The sequence below is a fragment of the Anoplophora glabripennis genome, unplaced genomic scaffold (assembly GCF_000390285.2).
Source record: "Anoplophora glabripennis isolate ALB-LARVAE unplaced genomic scaffold, Agla_2.0 scaffold185, whole genome shotgun sequence".
In the NCBI taxonomy this organism is placed as follows: Eukaryota; Metazoa; Arthropoda; class Insecta; order Coleoptera; family Cerambycidae; genus Anoplophora; species Anoplophora glabripennis.
Genome location: NW_019416354.1, coordinates 543338 through 570292, shown reverse-complemented (window position 1 = coordinate 570292; position 26955 = coordinate 543338). Strand labels below are relative to the sequence as shown.

At 31.4% G+C, this 26955-nt stretch overlaps 1 protein-coding gene across 1 annotated transcript in view; it reads left to right on the top strand.

Annotated features, from left to right (window-relative positions):
* LOC108906663 (monocarboxylate transporter 10) overlaps positions 1-26955 on the top strand; it is a 61656-nt gene that overhangs the window by 757 nt on the left and 33944 nt on the right. The gene's annotated exons all lie outside the window — the stretch shown is intronic.

Here is a 26955-nt window from a genome sequence, read left to right as displayed (position 1 = left end):
TCGTGTAAAATTTCATTTTACACAAGAAAATGTAGATACCTTTACCGAAATTACTGACAATGTACCTACTGTTTTTGAGAAAAATGTAAACTTAATCAATCTCAATCCATAAATACAGGGCAAGAGGAAAATTTCACATATACTTAAAATAGTTCGTTTTCGACATATAGAATTACGACAATATTTTTCAGTATAAGTATAAAAAAAAGTTTATTCTTTTATCTCAAAAATTGTATACCAGGTGTACTATAAAAGGGCAAATTTTAAGCGATATTCCTGAGACAAAAATAAGCAAAATAATCTCTATAAATCTTGGTCCAAAACACCGTTTTCCCAAATTTTTTTGAGGGAAAATATTTAAATATTTCACAAAATTGAATATAATACCTATTATTTAGTATTATGGTAGAATTCCTTGAACATTCCGTGATAACCTATTGCCATAGACAATATGAAAATGTAAGCATACATATATGTATACAATTATTGCTGTGTAATTTTCAGTAAGTATGTAAACCTTCATATAATATTAAACCCTACCTTCAAAATTCCGAACTGATTTTTTCATAAACTTCTAAGTAATTCTGCTAAATTAATTTTTATATTCCATATCCTTTAATATATGATTTTTCAAATTTAATATTAATTTTCAATAAAAATTTAGATTATTACCTACCTGTAAAATTTAATATAAAGTTCCATAGTATTTTATAATGATATTCCGTATTGATAATTCCATGAATCCGTCCTTTGTAATATTTCTTGAAGATTATATGTATTTTTCTATGGTACCTACCCAATTTAATGTTTAATCATTTTTAAAATAACGTTATAAAAACTAAAATTAATTTGTCTGCAAATTTCACCCAGCTTCTGACTATTTTAAAACTACTATTATTGTTGTGGCGAAAATATAGCAAAAATGAAATGAAAATCAAAAGAAGTATTTGTTGTTTTATTGTTAACATATCTTTGAAAACACTTTGGAAATATTGTACTATAATAATTATTTAACTGCAAAAAAGACAAATATATTTGGATGAAATCAAAAAAATTTGCTACGTTAAATAAATGTACGCCCTTGTACAGAAAAATGTACTTGTTTTCTCAATAAAAACTTTCCTAGCATTGATAATAATTATGACCGATATAAAAGTTTCCGTTATTAACAAATAGCGTTTTTTTAAATATAAACATATTCCTTAATTTGATAATCTGTTGTTATTATTATTATTTTTTTGACTTGGATGTTAATTTAAAGTCTCGGTTAAATAATTATATAAAAACTTAACAATATTCCACTTGGATATTTCAGATTGACAATTAAAACGCATACATAACGCATACTTAAAGCGAAATTGAGAGACTTCATTAAACATTTTAAAACCTGTGTCGGTAGCGAAATCCTGCTCATATATGATGTAACATATATCTTCTATTACTATAAAGAAATACGATTAAAGTATTAATCAATTAACGTGACCTACAAAATAATAATATGCCGCTCCCTATCTCACACAAGTGTCCGTCTTCGTGGGTACAGTAAAGGGTAGATACATTATCATTATTAACATAGTTAGTAAGTAAGTGGGTATTAAAAGTAGTAAAATATAAGAATATGAGAATATTGAACCAAAGTTATAGAAAATTGGAGCAATAATGTTGAAATACTGAAATCTGAATGAATGAAATGGGGTACTTCTTTAACAAAATGACTTCATACTATCAAATTTTATATTTTCTTGGATTTTGGTGTAAACTACATAATAATAGTTCTACAGGGCTGGAAAATCCACATGGTCTATCTGCCTTTACATGAGAGCGACAAAGTAAAGTAAAGAAATCCGTGCGATAGACAAGGATGGCTATAGTGAAGACGTTTCATAATCTGAATAGTCACCACCCATTTCGGGTTAGAAGTGGGAGTGACTATTCAGATTATGAAACGTCTTCAATGTAACCATCCTTGTCTATCGCACGGATTTCTATGACTTACTTTATCGCTCTCACAAACTAACAAAAAACTTTAAAGATTATCACGTCCACCGTCAGACTGCAAATATCACCGTAATATTTATCTTAAAGAAACTACATGGTTCCTTGTGAAAAAATTATTATTCCTAATTTTATTTGTAACTTCGTTAAGCTTTCAAAGTTTTGTATTGCTGAAGCAATGCTGAACTATAAACATATTTTTTTATATCTATCTAAAAAAACATAGAGCTAGAAGTTACGCTTCCCGAAAAGAGCTTACTCCTGATGTCTACAGCAATGGTTATATGTTACATTCATTAAAAAAAAATAATTTTTTTTTAACTAACAGAAATGTCCCCTTAAATTTTATTCCTCGCGGGACACCCTGTACATATCTTATTTCCGAGATACAGACTGTGTTACAAATTTTATTTTTTCACATAAATGTTTTTTATCGAAATTAGATATGTGTATCAGCAGGGGCGTAACTGTAGAAAGAAAAGGCCACATAATTAGAAAAAATCGTGCGTTATTGATTTTCCCAAGTTCTTATGTATTATTTGTTATTTCCTTTCAGAAATGTTCCTTTCAGAAAACTTGCCCTCAAAATAGTTATATTCTGAAATGTTATTGGAGAAAATCATAACTGACGAAAATTTTAATTAATTTCAAAAAAATATGTATTTTAAAAAGTCATATTTGACGCCCTATATCTCAAAAATAAAATTCAATAGGTTCATGACCCAGAATATGGCATCAGTCTTCGGAATTTATAGCACCTTTTTTCAAAACACCCTGTGTACAACAATTATAAAACGCAAAACTATTCCTAAGTAAGGCGCCAGTTTGTGTTACTGTTGTTATCTATTTCTATACTACACACACATGTAGTATTATCGATAACATATGAGTGTATTTATATAATTATTTGCTGAAGTACATGAATACTGACCGAAGCAAAATATTTATTCTAAATTCTCAATCGAGTGTACCTATGTCTGAAGGTTCCATTTACAAATTTAGATATTCCGATTCGTTTGTGTATTCTATGAGGACTTCCGGGTTACTAAATGAGATTGGCATTGTTAGTTTTTGCACTGCAACATTCTCTTGTGAGAGGTTTATAGATCCGAATTTAGTTATTTTGACCTTACGGATATGTCATTAAGCTGTAATTAATTTTGATTAATAACAAATGTACTATAATATCTTCCAATGATCTTCATTGAACAAAACAATAACGACTACTGCAGCTGTTCACAGAATTAAGTACTTGACAAAGGTATGCTTATAAATCAGTATGCTAAGATATTTAAAAAGGAAATCGTTATTTATGGAAATTAAAGATAATTAATTTAAAATTAAAATGTATTTGAAACGTAGATAGGATACATTATTCGGTGTTATATTTTCATCAATTAAAGCTAGATTTAAGGTTATATTAGAAAAAGTGGATCTCTGGAATAATCATAATATCGCATGTCCCAAAATTCATGATAGATTTGAATTTTGGGTGAAGTGTTGCCAATGAGAAAAAGAAAACTTGACAGCTGACAGTTCAGAGTTATTAAAAATGGAGTGCTATTTTACAGAACGTTGTTGTGTAATATTTTAAAAATAATGAAGATTTGGCAGATGCAGTTCGCAATTTTCGTACAAAATATGGTCGGAATAAACTTAATCAAATGTGGAGAGATTAAGTGAAAAATTCAGAAGGACTGGATCTATTAGTGATCTTAACCACTCTTCAACAAGTCGTTCAACACAAAACATTGAAGTGATTCGTGAGTGTGTTCTTGAAAGTCCATGTAGATCAATTTGGCACCGTGGTCAAGAATTGGACATTTCGGGAAGCTCTCTGCGGCGTATTTCCATGAAAGATTTAAGTTCAATTAGCAAACGAGGAACTGACGCCTACTGACCACACAGAGCGAAGCTGAGTTCGTTGAATAGATTATGGAACAAGAAATGAATGCTTATTTTTCGAACAAAATCATCTTCAGCGATGAGACTCATTTTGATGGTTTTGTTAATCGACAAAATTGTCGCATTTGGGGTTCAGAAAATCCACAAGTGATTATTGAGAAACAAATGCATCCACAACGTATTTGTTGCGGATTTTGGGCTGGAAGTATCATCAGCAAACAGTTCATTTACTGTATAAGTTATTTCCTGGTCGTGTAATTTCTCATTTTAGTCAGAATTGGCCGCCCAGATCATACGAGTTGGGGTTTTTTGAAGTTTTAAGGTTTATATCAACAAACTCAAGACCAACGACCGGCCTGAAGAAGGAAATTGAGCTTTGTATCAACGAAATTCAGCCGCATTTATACAAAACAATCATGGAAAATTTCGAGAAAAGAGTGCCAGCAAAGCCGTCGAGGCCATTTACCCGATACCTGACCTATAAATCAATAAAAAAAAACAGTGTTTTGTGTCAAAATTGCTTCTTGCGTGAATTTTGGGACAGCCTTTATATACAAAACTGTGGACATACTTTTTTATGATAGATAGATTAACCATGATTAATCATGAATTTCATTATTATTCATAGCGAATTTAAAATTATGAAATTGCGGGTTAAATAATCTATTCCATTGTTATTTTTTTGTGTGACACGCCTTATATATGTCGTATTCATAAGGTATATTTAAACACAACGGCAAATATTATACAAATATTCAGATAACTTACTGATTAAGTAACTTTAGGCTACGCCCTTATTTATATGCATATTTTTTCTTATGCCACATTTCAATGCGATATTAGCATTGATTTTGTCGCAAAAAATCAGTAGAACTATTTTTCGGTAAATACAAATATTCAAGTGAGAAAAATTACTTAATTTTAAGTAAAAACACTACAGTTTAAAATACCATACCTATACACAAAGTCATTCATTTTTGGATGTTCACCATGCAAATCTCGGAAACGGAAAGGATAAAAGGTTGGTTGAATTACCAAAAAATTGGGTAATAAGCAATCTTGAATTATGCCTTTAGTATTCTTGTAATTTCCCAAGTGAATTACCTTGTATACAATTTTAGAAACTAACAAAACTGGATACACACTTATCTTTATGTAACAGATGAATAAGCGAGAAACAATACTTAAATGTCAACTATTCCTTATTAAAAATGTACATCAGTCTGTACGAGGTCTGTTCAGAAAATAATCGAACAATGAATTACGCGCTAATAGAATTATTTAGTGATATACAGTTGGCAACATTGCATTGTCCACAACCTCCTCTGTATCCACTTGTTCTTGGATTGTTTCTCATTTAATTTTCGTGGTATTGTTATTTGAGTGCAACGTGCTTAAGCATTAGAGATAATTTTTGAATTGTGTGATTTTCTGGAACAACAATGCAACGTAAAATTTTGCTTGAAACTGGGGAAAACTTTCATGGAAACCTTTCAACTTTTGAAGGCTTACGGAGATGGTGCTCTGGGTCGTACGCAATGGTACGAATCATTTTTACGATTTAAAAGTGGTCGTCAATCAGTTGAAGATGATCCTCGATCAGGAAGGCCTTCGACTGCAACTGATGACTCGTGCAAATCGCCGATTGACTGTCGGATAAATTACAGAAGAGATTAGCATCTCAATCCAATGATTATGAAACATTCATTCAAAGGATCACAACGAGAGACGGAAGCTGCCTTTACGGGTACAATATTGAGACAAAAGTTCAATCATCACACTGGAGTGGCAAAAGATCATCACGCGCCAAGCAAGCATGTCAGTCTCGATTCAATGACAAAGTGATGCTCACCGTTTTTTTGACTTTAATGGAATTGTGCATTTTGAATTCTTGCATCAAGGTAAAACAAGTGAACTGTGTGAACTATCAAGGCTTTTACAACGATTGCGTAAAAAATTCGCAAAAAGGGACCAGAGTTGTGGCAAGACAACTCATGGTTCTTACACCATGACAATGCGCCCACATATGGTCCACACACTCAGCTTTGTCAGTTCATCAGTTTTATGTCAAAAATCAGATTACTGTCCTTTCTCAGCATCCCAGATCTGGCTCCATGCGATTTTTTCTTATTTCCGAAATTAAAATCAGTGCTGAAAGGACGGAGTTTTCAGACTATTGATGAGATTGAAGCAAATTCATGACAGACTTTAAAAGCCATTTCAAATGAACCTAACTACTTCGCGAAATAGAACAAGGCAACAAGGATCAATACTATATAAAACTAATAGTAAAGTTTAAAAAAAATCACAAAGCGTCATATAATAGTAACATCTTGCACAACAGCAATATCATACTTCGATTTGTCGAAATTTTCTCGTTAATACGATATGTTATCAACATCTGATAAAATAATAAAGGCACTCAGTATCATCCGGATTTTTGATTAATCAATATTGACAATGTTGGCGCCATACCGGAGTTAAAAGTTTCTTAGAATTTATTTATTTTCATTCTAGATAAAGCTAATAATTTTTAAAGTATGTTAACAAGGTGGCTCCATATAAGTACAAGGTATTCATCAAAAATATAGAAAAATAAATCACTTACAGCTTTAGGCTTGAATATAAAAAAATGTCAAAATTGTATTTCCCTAAAAGCCACACAAACATACGTTATAAATCAATGTTTATGAATGTCCGCTACTAATTAATTTTTCCACATATCATTTAAAATTTATTTGTAATCGTCTTTTTTATAAAGTAATAAGTCGAGCATAATAACTACCTACGTGTTTAATAACTTATGAATGACAAATCAGTAGCTAATTTTAATCATTTTAAATCTAATTAAATATTCTAATTAATTCCAAAATGCTGTCGTTAATTTAGAAATTATCATAAGCCAATAATCGCTTCACTCTTATAGAAGATATATCTGCTTCTTAAGTTTATGATAACGGGATGATAATTTTGATACGAGATGCTACGTGTACGTTAGGATTCCCCATTTAAATCCGCCAATAAATCACTGTTATTGGGTACCTGATAAAACGTCATTATAAAATTGAAAATTAGATAATTACATATACGCAACTAATAAAAAGGTTTGAATTGTGGTTGGAAACTACTGTTTATATTTAACAGTAATTAATATTCATATAACTTTACCAGGCACCAATATAGAGTTAATAAACGTAAAGAAAATAAAAATAAAACAATGCAGAATGATCATAAACTGTTGTTATTAATAACCGATGATTTTTTTTAACCTGAAACATTCAAATATCTCGAAAAATAAGCACTCTACGAAAAAATGTCCATAATCAAAATTTAATAATATCCCTTCACCCTTCTACTTATAGGGGTGACGGGGGGGGGGGGAGGGGGTTACTTTGAAATATTAAAGAGGAACAACAATAGGCCCATTCAGTAGAATTTTTTTGCATATTCCAAAAGCTTACCCTTTAATTAGTTAGTATGCCAAAAATCAATCATACGGTGTGTGGTTAGGTTAGGGTTACCAGATCTATTTCATGATAGACCCGGAGAAATTGATGCCTAAAAAAAAGGTCTCACTTCGTGACACACATGGAGCGGAAAATAAATGATGTCTAAAAAAAAAACGACGGAATCAGGAAATATGGAGAAGAAATCACGATTTTTCCATGAAACCCGGAGAAATGACATGTTAACCCGGAGCCCGAAGATGTACCATCAAAATCCGAAGACTGGCAACCCTATGTGTGGTTCGCTTGGCAGTTTCGTTACTCATTGTTTTTATGTCTAAATGGATCGAAACCGAGGACTGTACAAATATTGTATAGTTCCAGGCTGCAAAAGTACCTCAGGATCGACTCCGATTAAAATATTTATTTCATTACTGAAAAATGAAAAGTTTTGTGATGTTATCTACGGTTTCTCCAGCCATGGTATGCAACTCAAAACCACCTTCGTTTTTCTTTGGTTGCACGTCTAGGGGGTTGTAAAATATTATTATTTGAACATTTAGAGCACAATTTTCAACTTTATGCCGGAAAAAAATTCTACCCCATCTAAATGTTCGCCTTCACAAAAAGTTCGAAATACGTCGGCGTAAGGGACCTATAAAGAACCACTCTCGTTTTTCTTCGGTTGCCCATCTAGGGGGATGTAAATATTATTATTTGAATATTTAGAGCAGAATTTTAAAATTTATTCCGAAAAAAAAATTTCTACTCCATCTATACGTACCCGTTCACAAAAATACGTCGCCGAGATACGTCGGCGAGAGGGTCCTATAACCTCAGAACCATCTTCGTTTTTCTTTAGTTGCCCGACTAGGAGGTTATAAATAGTATTATTTAAACATAGAGCAGAATTTTTAAATTTGTGCCGAAAAAAAAATTTCTAACCAATCTAAACGTTCCCGTCCAGAAAAATTTCGAAATACGTGGCGAGAGGGACCTATAAGCAATTTATTTAAATAATAATATTTTACAACCCCCTAGACGGGCAACCAAAGAAAAACGAGGGTGGTTCTGAGTTGCTTCAAATACTAGTCAAAGTACTACTGGCACATACACGTCGTCGCATACATCCACAAGTACCGAGTCTAGTACGTTGGGTACATTTGTACAAAAATGGAAAGCAACAGAAAATGTAGAAAAGCGAACCATTTACGTCATTGAGAAAAATCCGAAAATGTATTTAGATATTCCAAGACATTCTATGTTTATAATAAATATGTTGTGTGAAAAATGCATTTCAACAAGACTTGATGTATATCTCTTATACACTCTCTATTTATACACTTAAAAATATAGGTATATAATATAGGTAAAAGTATAGCAAATATCTACACATCTCTCCGTCTGCTCGCGACTTGATCGCCGAGTGGCCGGTATCGTGACGTCATTAGCTGTTCTCTCGCAGTGTTGACCTTTTTAAGGGTCTTACAAATTCAGAATTAAATATATCACTTATTATTAATCCTATTGAAATAATTTTTTTAAGATATATTTAGGTGGTTAAACACTATCATAAAATGAACCAAAAAGTTTAAAATTATATATCACTGAATGGGCCTATTATGTGAAACATTTTTTCGATTCTTGATAGATAGCGCTGTAATCGACGAAATTCAATTTTTTTCGATTTCTCCTATTGAGAACATATTATGTATACGATTCTGCAATATATTTGCAAAAAAAAATACCACGTTTTATGTAAATACTTGAAATTCGTCGTCAAAAAAGTTTATTCTTTCGCAAATTTTGAATAACTGGGAAATTGTTACTTAAATTGTAGAAACGTAAATGGCTGGTGAATAACCTACCCAGGAACAATGACGTAACCATAGTAGTTTTCTGTTTCCTTTTGGGTGCTTGATTAAAATGACTTGTTTCTTATAGTTATTTCTTTTTTTTTAGTTTATTTTGTGTTTTTACAGTCACAAAATCACTAAGGAAGAAATAACAGACGTTAAATGTAAACATAATAAAATAATAAAATAATTTTTAAGCAAAGAAATGGTATTTTTAAAACAAAATACAAAAAAAATACATTTCTTATTTCTCGAGGTATTTGAAAGTTTCAAATTAAAAAATCACCCTGTATACTGATATAAAGACATCTTAAAACTATATACATGTCCATTTAGTGGTTCCTTCTTCTATAGCAGCCTAATCCTTGTTAAGGAAAACATGTTTTCAACTTTATCCAACTCATTTAAAACAGTATTTCGCCTAAATTTCTTTTTATATTCCGCATTTCCAAAACGGTATAAACTTTAGTTTCAGTTGTGTTAGGATCTTGCCTCAGCATTTCCTTTCATTTGATTTTTTTTCTTTAGTAACTTTTTATTTTCTTTCACTGAATTCATGACCGTTGGTTGGTTTGCTATTTTCTGATTTAATGTTATCTTCTGTTATATTTTGATCATGATTCAGATTAGATAGTTTTTCTCATGGTTTCAATCAAATCCCTATGATGCTCCACATACAAATATAAATAAGGCCTGATCGATTGACTATGCCTTGTAAATTTGAAATAGCAGTCGTTGTTGCAGAATGACTGGCTATTTTAACTCTTTTAGTGTCAATTCCTATATAGACCACTAAGATATAACATTCTTTCCAACTAGGCAGTTCGTGTACCATCCTCTTGAATTTATTTCTTTCCAATTTGGATTTGGAGTTAAAAACGATCAGTTTTGAGGATTGGCCCAATTTGTTATTATTCTATCTGTCAACCACCTTATGTAGTTTTAGATAAGATTGAGTTACATCCAGTGCGACCTGTTAGGTTTCTCAATCAGTTTCCTTTTCGAAAAATTGTATGCGAATAGAAAATCCTTTCCCTCTTCCCTATGCTAATTCATGTGAATCAATATGGAGATCTTGAGGTGACTCATTTCAAATTTTGTTTGATAGATAGCTTTGGCGGCTATACATTCTACATGGATTAAATTTAATTTTATTTATAATTTTTCATAGAACTTTTCTTGTAACTATTTGCACATTGTCTTAATTATACTTTCTTTCGATTTTTCATAGCTATAGAATTTTTGAAGGACTCTGGCAGAACAGTGATGATGCTTGCTATTTCTGAAGATACAATCAGAAACATTTTTTTCTTGTTTCGATTAAAATCACTTATTTTAGCAGAAACCCTAGTACCTTTGACAATATTTTCTGTAGTGAAATTAAACAAATGATTATTTAAAACTTATTAGTAAAAAAGGTATCGTATTGCTGATTATCATGTAGTAAAAATACAACGATCTCGTATATTATTCATATCAAATTTAATGTATTATTGTTACACTTGAAGGTAGCCTGACGCTTGCGTTAAAGATTTTATCTGGTATATTTGCAGATAACAGTGTATATAAACTTTAAAATCATAATAATTAAATTCCTGATTGGATAGCCAACACTTCTTGAAAAGTTGAAATATTTCTCTAAGTAAACTGACGTCGTAGAAGGTACTTTTTCTATATCAGTATTGTGTGTTAAAATAATCAGCTAAATGGATTGGAAATTGTCATACGTGTACAGGTTATTTTAAGAGGTGAATACAAAATTGTAGATAATTCAGTAAGAATAAGATTAAGGTAGATGGTTTTTTAATCATAATCTGGAAACAAATTAATAGATTTTATTGAGGAATTTGACAACTGGATCCCATTTAGTCGTTTGTTTTAATAAAGTAAAGTAAAAAATAAGTACCAACAATCTAATTCTAAAGTCAGATATACATTTGTGGGTTTCTCGATTATGCCGCATATAGGTAAAAAAGGATAAGTTTGCTGGTAAGTTGGACTCGCCCATAAATCTGTATTCTGCACTGGATCGGAGCGAGAGCGCGTCGAAGAGGAGAGAGGGAACTTCCAGTCCCGTTTCTCATCCGTAAACTTATTTTTGTCGACCTGTGCACATTTGAGCACAAAGGGGTACAGAATTGTATTATCGTAAAAATTAGATACAGGAAACTGCTTCAACTGCTTTGCTGCAAGGGAATGCCTTCGAATGCCATCATTCGAGACTGGCTACTTCGAAGGAAATTAGTTCGATTGGGACGGTTTTAAATTTGAATCTATAGTACCATGTACACTTATAAAGCTGGGCACAGATCTGAGCATGAATGGGTACGAGGCAAGGCAAGAATCAAGCAAAATCATGGATCATTTGTACGGTTTTTATATGGTTTTGTCTAAAATTCTTTATCTTGTTAATATTTATATCTCTGCTTTCGCTTTCTTTCACATTTGAGTCTTCTTTCTGCAAAGAGTATTTTGAACTACTAAGATCGCAATACCACTTTTGAGAACAATGAAAAGTTTTAATTGCAACTGTTTTTTTTGGTTTACATTCATCGTAGATACCCAAAATATATCCTAAATAAGAGGACCGAGGTTACTGGAGGAACTTCTCCATCAAGTCACCTTCTTGTAATCCTGCATATGTACCATTTGATTAGCTGTGCCTCAACCAGACTACACTCAAGAGCAAGAGAAATATATAGGACTATTTTAAATCTGTTTTTATTTATTCTCCATTCCCCACCTACAAGGAACAATAATTTTCAAAGAATATATTTTAAAAGCGCATGCAGCTGTCTGACTATTTGTACATATTTTACATTGTATAATGTATATGCTGTTTCATAGATCTTTTGAAATTTTCTTGTGCGCAAGCAAAGATAGCGAATACCTCGGCCTGAAAGACACATTTCCCAGACCTCTTGGACCCATCCGTAAACCACAAATCCATTCGAGACTTGAGGCTTAGGGTCGGCAAGCCAATACGTCTCCACTGAAGTCTCTGTTGAAAGTGTATCTAGGGGTTACCTTGCCGCTAACGGCTCCAATAATCTTATTTCCGTACTAATTCCTTGACGACAATCACATGTTCTCCATCCTGATCTTTGCCTCGCTGCAGCTCTCACTGTTTAAGTCTATATGAGGCCCCTCGTGCCTCTCCCTCAACAACAAAATGCAGTTTCGGAATTGACAGAAGAGCCTCTAATGTCTGTGTGGAAGCTGTGCGTATCGCTCCAGTTATGGTTGTAACTTACTTAATCGCTGTTTAATGGTAGACCATCGGGCTGCAGGCCACCATATGCGTATAAATCCACAAAATGACATTAGGATTAAGCTCTCACATCTTCCTAAAAAGTTTCTTGCGGATCCAAAATGACGCAGTGGTTTTTGTAATTGCTTGCCCACATTGGTAACTCTCAGAAATTGAACTATTCGTGATTTCTGGATAGTTTTATTGAAGATAGTCGGCGGCTTCCATTCTGCTTTCCATTTTCTGGTGAAGAGAACTATATCGACTTTGGATAGATCCACTCTTAATCCTTGTCCCACACACTAGTTCTCTATTGTGTTTAGGGCCCTCTTACTGAGCTCATTAATCATACCTGGTGATTTCCCTGAAGGTCATCCGCGTAGGCCTTGGTGAATATTCCCTTCTTATTGAGCTGTACAAATTTGACGGTAATATAACATAGCCTTCATCCACCTAACTACTTTAGAAGTCCACACGACGTGTTATCAAATGGTCTAGCAGGTCAAACTACATAAGTAAATATGAAAATTCATTAACGAATCCACATTAACAAAATTCACAAATACCCAGAGAATTAAAAAAAAAATGTATAAAGTTGTGGTGACATGAACCGCGCTGGACTGTTCGACTTGATATATGCGTCGACGATTTAGCTCAACCAAAGTTATTGAACTCTTGACTTGGCAATATCCAGCTCATCACCCTTGTAGCCCTTTCATCACACTCTCCATTAGAAGAGCAATCATATCTTCTTACTATTCAGTTATGAGCCAAACAGCAAACAGGACTGTTTCTTGCAACGTCTGTCCACCGACTCAAAAATTGACACATTTTTAATTCAAAGCACATGTCAGTACTTTTTTAAATTATTTTTTAACATTATGCAACTGAACATACATATTTGTTACTAAAAAGCTAATAACAAAGTATTGTAACTCTAGTAGCTTCTAACATAGATCTAATATAGTATACAATGGATGGGACATGTAAAGTGAGATGAAACTAGTCCCGGGTCACGTGACTTAAAGCATTTCCAGACTTATCACATGTAATTTATTTAAGAGGAAGTCGTGTTTATAAACATTTTGTATTATATTTATGTATTGTATTTATTTATTGTATTCGTATTTATGGCATGTAGAGATGAAGAAAAATAAAAAGTAGGTATTTATTTTCTTAATTGTTAATATTAATATTCACGGATTATTCCTTGAACAATTGTAATTGTGTCCTTATCTATTTGAATAAAATAAAAATTTAGTACTGCCTTCTATTTATTTCATAATTAATAAAAACATTTCATGTACAAATATTGTTTTATAAATTATAAAATTTTAATAAAGTTTATTATTTGGAACAGCTCCAATGCACAAAAAGACGGCTTTCACTCCATCCATATAGGTACTATTAGATCTATGCTTCCAACTTTAAAAAATGTTTTATTATTATCTAGAACATTATCAAATAATATTTATCAAAAATGTGTAAAATAAAATATAATTAAAAAAATTTGAAGTATAGGTAAAAAAGTATATTCGGTAGATCAAGTGAAATATAAGATGTATATTTATGATAAAATTCCATATGGTTTTTGACGTAAATAAATATTTTATACATCAACTCACTTAACTTATCCACTTAAGAAAACAAAAGCAACTAGAATTTAATTTTAAGAAAAATGATTCACAGGTTCCATTATCACATGACCATCTCTAAAATTTGCCTAGAAAATGTTTTGTTTGTTGGATTGATTGATTTTTATACAGGGTGGCCAAATGAAAACGAAACCGAGCCATTTTCAGGAACTGCGTCAAGATTGTAGAAAAACGCTCAGACCCGTCTATTTTAGATTAAAGGGGGACATTCTTTGCTGGTATTTTTTACTCCGCCACTTTCACCCCCAAGCAAGGGTAAGCATCACCCCAAAATATTGAAATGGTATTGGGGATTGAGTAATATTTCTTTTGAAAGCTCTTACAATTATCTTTACAACAGACTTTAAATTTTATATTTCCGCCCAATACTTTGAAAAAAACTTACATTTTAAAATCTAAATTATGTTTAGTTGTTTACTTACTATTTACTTGATTAAATGTTCAAACTGATGACCGCCCGCTTCCATACAAGAATAAAGATTTTGCTCGAAACGTTCGCGCACATTCCGAAGCATTTCCGGAGTGATGCGACGGCATTCGTCTACAATTCTTTGACGCATATCTTCCAGCGATGCTGGCTATGTTTTATAGATTTTACTTTTTAGGTATCCCCACAAAAAGAAATCAAGGGGCGATAAATCCGGTGATCGTGGAGGCCACTCAATGCTGCCTCTTCTCCCAATCCAATTCCGTAGAAAACGTTGGTCCAAATACTGACGGACAATTAACGCATAATGCGGAGGAGCACCGTCCTGTTGAAAAATCAAATGATCTTCATCATACTCTGGAACATTTTCAATAATATCAGTCAAGGCAGGGTCAATAGCGTCTTCCAGTAATTGCAAATACATTTGGCCAGTCAAATTACCAGGTAGAAAAAAAGGACCCACCAGCCGGTCACCGAAAATTCCAGCCCATACATTTAATTTTTCCGGTTGCTGTGTATGCACCTCGTGAAAAACTCTTGGGTTTGAATCGGACCAATAGCGGCAATTGTGACGATTTACCGTCCCGTTCAAGAAAAAACTGCATTCATCAGAAAAACAGATGTTAAAAAGGAACTGTGGATCGTTCCCTGCTCGCTCACTCATTATTTCGCAAAATTGCAAACGGCGGTCATAATCATCCTCATGAAGTTCCTGGACTAAATGTATTTTGTATGGATGGAATTTATTCTTCTTCAAAATGGTTTGTATGCTAGTTCGATTGATCCCAGACACAGATGCCAGCTGCCTCGTACTTAATGTAGGATCAAGATGAACTTGTCCCAAAACTGCAACTTCACTAGCTTCATTAACTATAGGTTTTTCAATTTCTCGTTTTTTATTGGCTACGTTCCCTGTCTCTTGAAATTTTTTTACTAACTCTAGAACATACTTCCTCCTGACATGTCGATCTTGATGTTGTTCATTAAATAGCTGAGCTGTTCTATTCGCACATTTATTGTTCATAAAGTAAAGCGAAATGATATCTACCCTTTCCGCAATGGAATAAACCATAGTGTTTAATTTTCAAAAACACAATTAAATAAACTACCAACCAACGCTTCCAAATAATACTAGAAAATAATTTGGAATCCACTAATTTTACGTTCATTGTGTGTGTATAGCATTCATTTCTGTTTTTTACAATTTTGTTTTTTTTTACGAAAGTGATAACAAATCGCCAAAAACCAATGTAACGCAAGAAATACTAAATTTATACCATTGGCGTACTTAACTCGAATGACTGACATTTTTACCGTTACTAATTGTTTGTACATAAGTTTCAACTTTAAAATCAAAATTCTTAATAAGTATTGGGCGGAATTATAAAATTTAAAGTCTGTTGTAAAGAGAATTGTAAGAGCTTTCAAAAGAAATATTACTCAACCCCCAATGCCATTTAAATATTTTGGGGTGATGCTTACCCTTGCTTGGGGGTGAAAGTGGCGGAGTCAAAAATACCAGCAAAGAATGTCCCCCTTTAATCTAAAATCGACGGGTCTGAGCGTTTTTCTACAATCTTGACGCAGTTCCTGAAAATGGCTCTGTTTCGTTTTCATTTGGCCACCCTGTATATGTATAGTCAAAGTATAGTACTATATTGTGACTATAGAGAAAAATCTTCTTCGTATCAATTCAATTGCAAGGTATCTATATAAAATAAGATCTCGTCCTTAATAATGTCATAATCGTATAATTTTGAAACAAATCTTCTAATAATAAAAATTTACAAAGCTTTTTCTGACCTTTTGCAAACCAAAAATTCCTACCTAAATTAACTTACAATTTTTCATTTACTGTAAATTCCTATACCACTTTGTCGAAAACTCAATATTAATGGAATTACTAACCATGAAATTATTTTTTCAAATTAATAATTTGCCATAATTTTTATTTTCAGTCAATTGTGCTGGTAAAAAAAATCACCTACGAAATGAAAATTAAATCAGAGTCATGAGCTCAAAAGGATTTAATTTGCTAGAGAATTAGAACTTTGTTCTGGTGCTTGATTTTTGCGTTTTCTCTCGTATCGATCTGATTTTCTCTTGATCAGAGGCGGCTCGCCAGGTGACGTAAATCACGCACCGCTTCACCTAAAATTTCCGTTTGGTTATGCAATTTAAAAATTATTTTTAATTTTATATAAATTTTATAATTTAGGTATAATTCTATATTGAAAATGTATTGTGTTTGTTTGTTTTATACGCAGAAATAAACAGAATAGTTGCGCGGTGAATAAAGATAACGAAATGCAATCCATTGAATAATTTCGGTAAATAATATAGAATTTGAGACTGAGTTTTTAGCTAAAATAGTTACTTATTGAAATTTTTATAATTTATGAAATGACAATAAAATGTTATCAATCTATCTAAATATCAATTTTTTGTGGATTTGAGAATAAGTTTCAAGAGTTTGAGGTTAGATTTTTCTGATAGCATAGGTTTGAGGCTTCAGAAATACAAAATATTAGCTCCAGAATAGAGTTTTCAAGGAGTCACATTCTTTTGTTTGGAAAATATTCTTCGTTTGACTTTCTAGCTTAGATTTCTTGGATTTGAAGTTAGATATTTAAGAATAGAAATTAGGGGCTTCAAAAATAAAAAAGATATGTTCCAGAAAATAGTTTTCAAGGACTTTTTTCTTTGGTGTGAACTATGAATTTCTATCTCAAGAATTTGAAGTTGGGTTTGAGGATTTGGGGTTAGGTTTTGAAGGGTTTGAGTTAAGGTTTTTATGGGTATAGGTTTATGGCTTTTGAGTTAGGAAATATAAGCTCAAAAATATAGTTTTCAAGTAACTATATACCCATAGATTTAGAAAAGAGCCAGTGTATTACTTTGAGGTTAGGTTTGATGAATTTGAGGTTATGTTTTTGGGTTCAGGTTTAAGGTTGAAAAGTATTGTGAAGGTACATGATTATTTGTGTTGTTTAATCAACCTCAAATACGAAATTTTTTAATTTTTAAGTATTTGGGTTCTCACTCAATTTGAAAAATTCCTATGTATATAGATATATCAAATTATCGCACCAGGATCACAAAATTTAGCATATTTAAAGAATAATAAAAGAAGAAATTACCACTGTACGGTTAAAATAGCTGACTATGCGTCATCTACAATCAACATAGAAAAAAATTGGATGCGAAGTTGAATCCTTTACTATCCTCCGCCTATAACTAATATCGATAAGCATTTTAAAGAAGTACCAGTAGGCATGTTAAATGGCACACCCTGTACATAAACAGATTTCTAAATAAATGTAATTCTTTGATATTGTTAATAAGCTAGTAAGAATAATATATGATTCTATTTATAGAAATAATAATTGTGCGATATTTGGCATTAAACGTATGGTTTAATGTTTAATATGTATACTTTAGTAAAGTCGTACATAATAAGCTATATTTACGTTGGCTGTTGAAGTAGATTTATTGACCGAATCATAACGATTATTTAATCTTACTGAGTTAGTTTAATTATATAATTTATTTGGCAAACGAACAAAAATAGATTTATTTTTCTTTCGATTTTATCAAAATGATTTCATATGTATATAACAACAAATAACTACAAAGGATGATTACGATTAAATTTAGTAACTTTTATCAAAGGTCATATTGTACACATACCTGTTTGCAAACAGGCTATTAAGACGTTGTTTGATCAACTGTAAGTAAGCTAGACAACGGGACTAATACTTCAATGCAGAAAATGTAGGTTTCTCATTGAAATTATATCTTATAATCTTTGTTTCCAACGAATACCGTTAAAGATGATATTTACTGAATTCACAGAATGCAGGGTGGTCTTTAAGTACATTCCGATAATAAAAGAGAATGATTTCTTCCTAAATGATTTATTGAAATTTGGTACATTATGATAATTCCTAGAAGAAAGCTTCATCTGTGACATATCAAGTAATTTTTTATATCACCACTGGCGTGGGTAAGGGTATGCAACACTATTCAGAAAAAAATTGTACGCCACTGATTCTTTGGAATTTAGAAAGTAAATGTTTAAAATAATAAGAATATGTAGTCAGAATATGGCAAGACAATAGGGATCTTGACTACGCTAAGCCAATTCGATTTTTTATTTAAAACCTTCAGGGCTATAAATAATAATAAGATGAGAACAATTTAAAAAACATTAAAACAATATTTATAAACATCTTAAATGTTTAAAAAAGCAAACTTATATCAATTATTAATCAAATTGTTGTCAAGCCTATAAAATAAAAAACAAGGATCAAAAATACATATATTAATATTATTTAGTAAATTGTTTAATTAATTACTATTACGCAGGGTGATTCACAACTTATCCAAAAAAATTTGGGAATAGATGCAGCATGAGAAATGGAGTCAATATCGTAAAAAAATTTTTTTTCAATTCTTTTTGTTTTTGGGGAAAAAAATTATTGAAGTTATAGTACATTCAACCACTACATAGCTGGACAACTGTAGTCTCTAGCGTCATTCGCAATACGCGTGGAGAGCCACGTGGCCTCAGCGAGTCCGAATATTGATATCTGATTTTTTAGTCGTCGTTGCGATAGTGTTTACCTGTTATCTGTGGTGTTTACAATAGTTTTTTAGTAGTTAGTGTCAAATATGGTTTGCGTGTATCCTCCGAATTGATGGATATCGTTTTAATTTATGGTGAAGCAAGACAACATTTGTATTATGGTGAAGCATTTGTGTTATGATGAAGCAAAACAACGTTTGTGTCAGTTCGTAGAAACTGATTAAGACGGACCCAAATGTGTTTACACGTTGGTGGATAAAATTTTGAACAATTGTAGTTGTAACATCGGGTATGTCAAACGATTTTATGATTTAAAAACACAACTTAATTTTATTAATTAATAAAGACAAAATCAGTTGAATTTGCCGATTTAAAATAGGTGCTCTAAAATTCTATTTATTTCTTTTTTTGTGAAAGTTTTTGTCCGTTTTTATCACACCGCCATGTCGGTCGCATTGTGCATGGTCAGGTTTTACAGTGAACCAGTTTCCAGTGCCGTGCAGAAGTGTATTTTTAATTAATTTAATACAAAATTGTATTTATAAGGGTCCCCTGTACATCCAGATTTTTTTTGGATAGGTTCTGAATCACCTTGTATAAATAATATAAGAGAAATAGTAGCAACCTTACCTAGTGAGATAAAACTGCGCCATATAATTAAAATAATTCATCATGTAATAAAAAGTTAAAGTTTAAAGAAAATGTTAGATTACTTTCTATTTAATAAAACTTTTTTCCAGAAAACTTTACTATGTTTGGTCATCTTCAAAATAAATATTAAAATATGTCTGGAACTACCAATTTGTGAAAAGACAAAATATAATCTAAAAAACATTGATATCAAGAAAAGGATAATGTACTGGATGTTATCATTTGATAAATTGATTATTTAATTATTGTCTATGGAATTATTGTGTCAGTTTATACGTAGCATCCCGTTAATCAGTCCTTTTTTGATAATTAAATTCATTGTCGAAGATCTTAATCGATTAATAATTAAAATTATGGCTGTGTATGAAACGATGGGATGATAGTGCTGTTTTGCCTTTTTGTTTATATAATGCTTAATAATTTATAAGAACTATACTGTATTTCATTTTTTTTGTCCAACATAAATCTCTGAACTATTATTACATTATCTTTCATTGAAGATTAAAATTGCCCAACCGTTTTGCTATATGACAAAAAACAACACGTAAACTATAGTAGGATCGTATTCGATGCAAAGTAGAGCAAAAAGTTGTCGGTCTTTTATCAAAGGAAAATCGTGTCATCATTTTTAGGAGGCGTAAGGTGAATCATTTCAAATTTAAAATGAAATTCAATGTTAAATCTGAAATACCGCATCATACCGATTGTGTTCTCGTAGTAGCTGTAGTCGCCCAGGTGCATCGAGTGTACGAAGTGGTCGGTTATACGTCAAATACTAACCTGGGGAGCTTGATCGTAAAACAGAAAGCGCTTCCAAAAAACAAGTAAACAACAGTGGCGCGTACAGAGGTAAAATGTAGTACATATGTGGAAATTAAAAAACAAATTGGATTTATAATAAATTACATTTAAAATAAATAGTTTATGAGAATAAAGGAATTTTTGTAGGAACAAGGGTGCCAGACGTGAACTGATCCCTTCGTCCCTTCATAATGTATAAAGAAATTATTCAATTTCTAAAACCTTTAAAAGCGAATGTCACTGGATCCCTTGACAGGCAATGATTTATTACTTTGCATCGAATATGATCATACTATAATTACATTATAGTGGTTTTATCTCACTCGGTAAGGTTGCTACTTTTTCTTTTTTTTTAAATATTGTAATATGTTTTTAAATACCTATTGGTTTAATGTTTTTATATATTCTTATGTTTTTACTACTATTTATAGACCTGAAGAAAGTTTTAAATAAAATCGAAATGTTGACTTAGAAAATTAATGCCCTTATTTTCTTGCCCCATGTCTACTACTACTACTACTACTACTACAATATTTGCAGGACCAAAGTTGGCGCGAATCTGTTATTTTTTGAAAATTCGTGATATCTGATCTTAATTGACCCGTTTTTTTTCTCAGCACTTTTTTGTGGATTTTTGCAATTTTTCACCGGTTTTGTGAGGTTAGGTTATTCCTGTGACGTGATAGCTCAATTCTAACAACGGATCCGTAATCAGGAGGCAAAAATACTACGGATAACATAATGTCGCCTGAAAAGTACAGACAACTTTTTTTTGTGTGGCTGTGTTACTTGTTAATTTTTAAAATTAAAAAAGAATTAGACTCATAAAATTTCACTAGGAACAGCTATTTTCGAACAAAAAATAATAACGCCAACAGGTCATTAAAAAAAATTCTTATATTTAATGAAGAAGAAGTCTCTGGAAATGAAAGAATACTGATGGTATTGACAGACCTAAAAGAGTCATAACATCTCAGTTGAAAGATAGAAGTTTAAAGAAGTACTCGAAAAACGAGTGCTTTAATTTAAAAGTCACCAAACAATTTTAAAGATTTTGAATGTTATGAAGATTATTCATTTCTAAATCGCATTCTCCTTACTGACAAGGCCAATTTCTCCGTTTACATAATTGTCACAACAACCATCAATGGTTACATGCGACAGAATTTAATTAATAACATCAGTTATCACTAAACATTTGAATGGATATTATTGGAGATTACCTTGTTGAATTGAATCGTTCTTCTTTCCATTATGATCAGATGTGCTATACCGTGACTTTAGTGAATATCGACTGCTGTTTCCTCTCGATGTTGTGCCATGGTTTACACATGACGGAGCACTACCTCCTTTCAGCTTAGTAACTCGGAAGTATTTGAACTGTGTATATTAAAATAGGATAGCCGAGGCGCAGTTCAAACCAATCAGCCGTGGCCCCCTAGGTCACCGGACTTAAACCCCTTAGATAATTTCCTTTGGGGACCTATAAGAACCTTAATATACAGAGAGACCTATACACAAAAACTTGTCATAGGGAGCACTGACAACGGGTTTTTCTTTTATATTTCTAGAATTACTTTAGATATGGATGAATTTTGGTACATAAATTACTGTAGATAAAAGCTACTTTTACAGTAGTTATATTACTTAAACATTAATATACACATAACACAAATGTTATGTGTTTTAAATACCACGAAAAAAATGGCACTTTTACCAATCATACTGTATGCGTAAAATTTACTTACATTTTTTCTAATTGTGTAAAATATATTCTAGATTTTGTTTCAATCTTTGGTTTCCAACTTTTTGTTACAATACTTGTTAGAAATATCAAAATTGTTATTGAATAAGCTTTGGAACTGACACATCAAGAAAAATAGATGGTTTTGAACAAAACAGATTCAACATTGCATCCACTAATATAAAAAATGTAGACACAATTTACTAATATGCCTTGATTGCAGATGATTTTGAAAATCGAAACTAAATGTGAATGTCTGTATGATTGTTAATTTTATCTTAACTAAATATTGCTATCTTGATTGTGACCAAATAGTGAAGCAATCTAAGATTATAATATAGATAATGAAACCAATATTAAGAGACATTCGTTAATTGTGAAACTATTATGTTGTATATTAAAAAAATTAAGTACCTAATATAAAATATAAAGATACATATTTTTAATATATTTAAAATCTATATAAGGTACTAATTGCTTTATTAACTGTAATTGTTGATATCTGTTCTTATTTTATTAGTAGCTCATAACATTTTTTTTAAGTCAAAATTCTCTGAACACTAAGAAATTGTTTTTAAATTAAATAAGTTACTATTAAAAAACAACTTGAAGGTTAAAACTAATAATATTGCAGAAAATAACTACTCTGCGGACTAAAGATCCGTTCAGCACTGAATAAATCCGAAATAATTAGTAAACAGTTTGGTTATCTATTTACATATTTTGAGTGTAGGGACACTGTAAGTGTAAGTCTCACTCATACTTAAAGTTATTTGAACAGTAGGTACCTATGTTGTTGCATAATATGTATTCTATTAAATTTTCATCAAACATTTTGTATGACTAACAAAAAAAAAGAAAATGCATAGGTACGTAGTAACAAGGACGAAATTAGAATTAGAAAGAAACAGATTATAATTTAACGAAGATGATGATGCCGACAGTACGTCACCAATAAAGTATAATGCGTAGTACAATGTAACATTTCTAAATAAGACTCAATTTAACTCATGATTTTGCTGCATATAAAACAATCAGATATTATGGAGCCAGTGTCTAACATCTCTATAAATAAATTATTAATTTATTTACTATGTATACCAGCACGTATTAACAATTATTTATCTTTCTTCATATTGTGTTTGTGCAAAAGAAAATTATAACATAAGATGATATCAGAAAGGCGAGGAAAAATAAAAAAATACGGGAAACATATAGGGTGTTTCCGTTTTAATAAGCAGGACTTACAATTAGAAAACATTTAATATTCTTAATGAACATATGCGTCAAACTCCTTCGTTTTCGAGATACTGAGTGTTGAAGTTTCTAAAAAAAAAATGTTTTTTTTCGATTATCTTGTTCATGGACAGAAAGAATAATTTTTTATTCGAAGGAATTATTTTATGAACTGCTTTTCACAGATGTACCAATTTCCACGTCGATAGATTCCCCAGTGACGTACTTACTGGGATCATAAATAAAATATCTGCTTTCTTGAATACAAACCGGCATCGATTTATAACGGGTTGCTAAATAATAATTGATTTCGTCGTATTTCATTATAGGCGTTTTCTATTTTCTATTCTCTCAATTAATTCATTCCGTCTGTTAACGGAGGTTGAATAAATTTTATTTTTTATAAAACGCCAAGCAAAAAAATCGAGAGGAGTTATATCTGGAGAATGGATGGATGGCCACGATACTGATCGGCCACGTTCAATCAGGAAGACTGTCAAGCTAAAACAAAGTATTTTGCCATGAATGAAGATCAAATTTATGCCATATTCCTGCATGCATTGCTTCAGGAAATTCGAGAAATGATGTTAATCTTGCAGGTAGGAAATAGAGACTAATAATATTGTCCATAACTTATTAATGAAATTCCTTGACCTGATTCTATGTGGATTTTCGTGGCTCCAAACTCTCATGGTAGAGCATTTTCTTGAAACTCAATATGAAATGACAAAAATCTAAACGGTGTTTACTATCATTTGCATGTACACCTTAAACAGGCTGCAACTGGTATGCATGTCACTGGTCTTTTCGTAAAGTTTTCCATACAAAAGGTGGCTGAAAATTCTTGAGGCTCAGAGAACATTCACAGATGTGTCCCTATCAAACATTAGAAATATGCTTCTGTTTCTGTATCTTACAACATCATTCAAATTTCTGTTTTCCTTCTGTCTTTTTACCAGTACATTTTCTCTAGAAATCTCTACAAAATTTTATCGCATAATTCCAACAAGTAATTGATATTTGCGTACTCGTCATTGGTAAATCGAAATGACATTTTAAAAATTAACGCAATACCTAAATAAGTTACAAAAAATTCCAAAGAGCTTTTAAAATTATGGAAATAAACAACAAAAAAGCTGTTGACTTCTGTCAAATGATTTATATTCTAAATAGTAACCAAAGCCACCTAATATTAATGAAATTTTATTGGGGCTTACAAAATTGCAATGTGCATTCATGATCTCGATTAACTTGCAACCCAGGAAAAAATAAACAATAGTTTTTCTAATATAGTATAGAATATAGTAAATTGCACCCAATAAGCAATAAGTATGCCTTATTATTCATAAATGGAATTTGTTTAATACATTTTCCATGAAAAATGACATAAATTGTTCAATTAGTACTTCATATATACACAATAATGGAGTGTAAAAGGTTGCATGTATTTGATTTTACTGATGGTAAGTACGTGTATTAAAAAGAATGAAAACTACATTTTGGAGAGTTGTATAAAACGAAAAAATTATGTTTTTCCTGGCCAATTGTTCCAAATTTCCTTCAAGTATAATTTTGTCTAGTTCTCTCTGAGGCATTACATTTATGAAACGGTCCTAAAAATGAGAGTTAATACGAAGTAAATGAAGATGACTAAGAAGAAGTGGACAAAAATGTTGTTTGCATATTGTTAGTGGAGAATTAATTAATCATCTCTATTACAGTATATATAGTTGCATCATAATGACATTTCCTGGTAACAATACGTCGCGTCACAATTTATTTATCAAATAATCTATATATTTCTTCAATTATTGCTAAAATCTTGGATGGAACCCAAAATAATTTAGTTTTTGTATGAATTTGCATAAAAAAATTAAAAAAATGAATTTAACGTATATTAATTATTAAAACTGTGTTAACAATTTTTATTGATCTACAGATTTAATCTAGCAGATCCCTCCCGATATTTAGTCCTTATCTTTCACCGATTCACCCGTAACGGAGGAGAATTCAGGTTTCTATAGGGCTGTAGATGAAGCTATTCTGACTTCTTCATTTATTCTTCTAATTCTTCCTTCATCTATTCCCTTTCTTCCAAATATTTTCCATCTCCCTTAATTCCATGCTCGTTTGTTCCACTTTGTTTAGGATCCACTGACCTGTAACAACAGGTCTTATAATGGTATTATATAACCTAAGCTTTGTTTCTAGATATGCTCTTATTTTTCAATATTCTCTCTAAGATAATACAGGGTTATTAGGGTAGCTATTTATTTATATTTTTCTACATTATATTTCCCATCCTACATGTATATTGCTACACTACTTTCAATTTTTCTCTATTAGTATTCACTTTTAGTGACTCTTAGATATTCTTCATCTGTCAGTTCTATGTATTTAGTTTTCCCTCACAAGCTCCTCTTTAGTGTTTGTTCTTCCAACTTTTTGAATACTTCTTTTAATTCGGTTATATCTCCTATGCTAATTCTATGAAATCTTACGCAAATGCTAAGCTCTGATTTTTCTTGTAATAAAAGAGAACTGATTTGTTTATCTCTCCATTTCGTTTTTTACTTTTTCTAGGGCCATACTAGATAATACTTGATGCTAAGAGATCTCCTTGTCTTACTCCGTTTTTAACGTCGACTTTGTAAGTTCAATTTTCCTTTTATACTATGTTATATATCCCTTTTAATGTTAGAATAACCATATTTCATATCTTCTTACCTAGTCTTTCCACTAGTTTATACAGTACCTTCCTTTTTATCTTGTCGCCGATCTATGAATAAAACTAGACTTGTTTTTCTATATTCAAAATTTTCGGTCTGTATTTCCCACAAAGTAAAAGCTTGATTTAATGTACTTGTACCTATTTACGCTATTTTCTGCTTCCGCCACTAGTTTAACTGTTACGTAGATTGGAAGTATTTTATATTAATATAAATATATTTTATTATTTCAGTTCTTGTAATTGGTTATTAAATTCTTGTCCTCCATGTTTAAATCATTCCCCTGTTATATTGCTACTTCCTGGCATCTTGTTATTTCTCAAGTTTGAAATTATTTCTTTATATTCTCTTTGCTAAGAGTTACGTTGGTTCTGTTATTCGTTTCCTTGTTTCCTTGTTTGTTTCCTGCATTCAATTGTTGATGAAAGTATTTTCATCTTTCCATGATTTCTTCTTCAGATTATGATTTTTCCATGTTTATCTTTGTGGATGAACTTAATGCTTGATAACTTTTAACATTCTTAAAAACGCAGTATAATAATTCACTGTTACAGATTGATGGTCGTCGATAACAATTTTTTGCACACGTCTCCATATCTATTTCTTTAGAACATGACGGCATTTATATACAATTGTACAACTCGACCAAGTCCATCTTGTTTGCGATATAAC